The sequence below is a fragment of the Phyllobates terribilis genome, unplaced genomic scaffold (assembly GCF_046119375.1).
Source record: "Phyllobates terribilis strain yellow unplaced genomic scaffold, ASM4611937v1 Scaffold_5__5_contigs__length_657084704, whole genome shotgun sequence".
Lineage (NCBI taxonomy): Eukaryota > Metazoa > Chordata > Amphibia > Anura > Dendrobatidae > Phyllobates > Phyllobates terribilis.
In genome coordinates this window covers 248,307,579-248,310,553 of record NW_027362765.1, presented here as the reverse complement: position 1 = coordinate 248,310,553, position 2,975 = coordinate 248,307,579, and the positions used below count along the sequence as shown (strand labels likewise).

The 2,975-nt window shown below is 40.3% G+C and overlaps 1 non-coding gene across 1 annotated transcript; it reads left to right on the top strand.

The window, feature by feature from the left end:
- Nucleotides 1–2,360: 2,360 nt before the first annotated feature.
- Nucleotides 2,361–2,555, top strand: LOC141150843 (U2 spliceosomal RNA). Its single transcript, XR_012246937.1, has one exon. It is a non-coding gene; the product is annotated as a U2 spliceosomal RNA (small nuclear RNA).
- The last annotated feature ends 420 nt before the right edge of the window (nucleotides 2,556–2,975 follow it).

Genomic DNA, 2,975 nt, shown 5'->3' with positions numbered 1-2,975 from the left:
TGCACTCCTGATACAGACTCTGTCTGCTGCTCTTCTCATACAGACTCTGCATGCTGTACTCTTGATACAGACTCTGCGTGCTGCACTCCTGATACAGACTCTGCCTGCTGAATTCCTGATACAGACTCTGCCTGCTGCACTCTGATACAGACTCTGCCTGCTGAATTCCTGATACAGACTCTGCCTGCTGCACTCTGATACAAACTCTGCCTGCTGCACTCTATACAGACTCTGCCTGCTGCACTCCTGATACAGACTCTGCCTGCTGCACTCCTGAAATAGACACTGCCTGCTGCACTCCTGAAACAGACTCTGCCTGCTGCACTCCTCATACAGACTCTGCCTGCTGCACTCCTCATACAGACTCTGCTTGCTGCACTCCTCATACAGACTCTGGCTGCTGCACTCCTCATACAGACTCTGCCTGCTGCACTCCTGATACAGACTCTGCCTGCTGCACGCCTCATACAGACTATTCCTGCTGCACTCCTGATAAAGACTCTGCCTGCTGCACTCTGATACAGACTCTGCCTGCTGCACTCCTGAAACAGACTCTGCCTGCTGCACTCCTGATACAGACTCGGCCTGCTGCACTCCTCATACAGACTCTGCCTGCTGCACTCCTGATACAGACTCTGCCTACTGCACTCCTGATACAGACTCTGCCTGCTGCACTCCTGATACAGACTCGGCCTGCTGCACTCCTGATACAGACTCTGCCTGCTGCACTCCTCATACAGACTCTGCCTGCTGCACTCCTGATACAGACTCTGCCTGCTGCACTCCTCATACAGACTCTGCCTGCTGCACTCCTGATACAGACTCTGTCTGCTGCACCATCTAGTCTGTCCTACTGGGTCCAGTTGCTGCGCGTCAGGTGGTCTGTCCTGGAGTGGCATCTGGTGTTCATCGGGAGCCAAGTCTAACCTCACCATCAGAGGCTCTAAATAACAGTCCGGTGTTTAGTCACGCCCCTCCAGGCTCTCCAGGGTCCGTGGCACAGTAGTTCCACAAACCACATCGTACTTGTACTCTGGGTCAATTGATGGCACTTCCCTTGTGTCTACACCTAATTTGATGTGTTTTGGCAGCTTTTGGTCCCTTTTCTAGGTGTTGTATATGCATTTTTTTGGTCTCCCCATTGACTCCTATGGGATTTGGAAATGTTCAACGAACATTCGACTAATAAATATCAATTTGTTCGGCGAACTTTTCTGAACCGAACATTGAAATGTTCGCTCATGCTTAATCAAGATATCCTTTTGGCAGCTAAGTGCCCTAACTTTAGCAGGAAAAATTTTAATTAGCAAACAAGTTTTATTCCCGATGTTTTTATATGTTTCAACTGTTTTTATGCCACATAATAATATGATGAGAAAAATTATTAAATTATGTTTTAATTTTTGATGGAAATCTAAAATGGAGAGACTGAAGAGAGAAGAAATTTATAAATCTAAAAGGAAGGGCGGTAAAGGTTTCCTTTTTCTATGCAAAATATATGGCCAGTGGCACAAGCACTTTATTGGGGTCTGAATCTAAATTGAGAACTCTCTCTATATGTAATCTAGGTTTTTATATAAGAAATTATGGGAATATTTTTAAATAGGCCATATAGGTTTTTACCCCCAGAAAATGATATTATTTTAGAAAAAAATTTGAGAGATTTTAAGTTAAAAGAGGTTAGTTTTAATGTTTTGAAAAACCATAACAAAATCTTAAAAGTTTGAGAAGAAAGAGTAATATCTAGCCCTGTGTGCACTTTTGTGGTGCATATAGTTAAAGATTGTCTGCTGATTTGTGAATTTCAGCACAGGGGTGGGCTAGTCCGATATGAACAGTGCCCAAGGCTCAGATGTTTTCATGGTGAAATGCCAATGCATCTCTTTTGGAATTGTAGCTTTGCACAAGAAATGTGGAGGAAAATGTGCAATATGATAAAAGCTCTATATTTTAGATATCAATAGGGTTATTTTATGGGATGGGTATTAAGGACAAATATTTTAAGGTAGTATAGACCATCATTACATGTGTGAAAATGGCGCTATGGAAAGTGAGAAATATTTTAATCTTTAAGCATAATATTGTCTCAGTAGAAAATTGCATTAAATTGTGTTTAAGTTATTTATTTATATCTTTTTGGAAAGACAAAGTGTCGTTTGGAATAGAAAAGGCAATGAAATTTGGAAACAAAGTGAATGGAATATACTCACTGTGTAATTATTGCTGTTCTTGATATCCTGTTCTTTGAAAATAAAAAAACAGGAAAAAAAAGGAAAAAATAATCGGAAAAAAAATAGAATGATAAAGTAAATAGTATACACATTGATGGATTTAAGTCTTTAAGTCTGTGTTTTATGAAAATGGATTTAAGGCTTTGTAGTCTGAGTGTAAAAAAAAAAAATCTGTTCTTATTAGTTTAATATCTGATAAGTCCCCTATCTGGGGACCATATATTAAATGGATTTTTAGAACAAGGAGATGGAAAAAGAGCTTGCTCTGTCCACTCCATGCATTGATCTGGTATTTGCAGTACCTCCAGGACTGGAGCACCCCCTTTCTAATCCAGTTTCCAAAATCAGAAAGAATTTACATCAATGTATCTCGTTTATTTTGAAGGATTGTCAATTTTTTTAGGTGAATTTTTTGCTTTATTCCTTTTTTCCCTCAATTGCTTTTTCATGTTAAAAGTTGCACAAGTCAGATGACAATCCTGTTTCGGCTAAATATGACCAACTCTGCAACATTTAGTATATTTGCAGAAAAACATTACATCTTTATTGGAACAAAATTCTAAAAATTAAAGCAACATGGTACTACAAAACGAGGACACAATCCTCCACCCTTGTATCACTAATAAAGTTAATACATAATTAGTGTTGAGCCACCCCCGTAGTGTTCGGGTTCGGTTCGGTTCGTCGAACACCGGGATGTTCGAGGAACTGTTCGTCGAACTGTTCGTCGAACACCTTAGAACA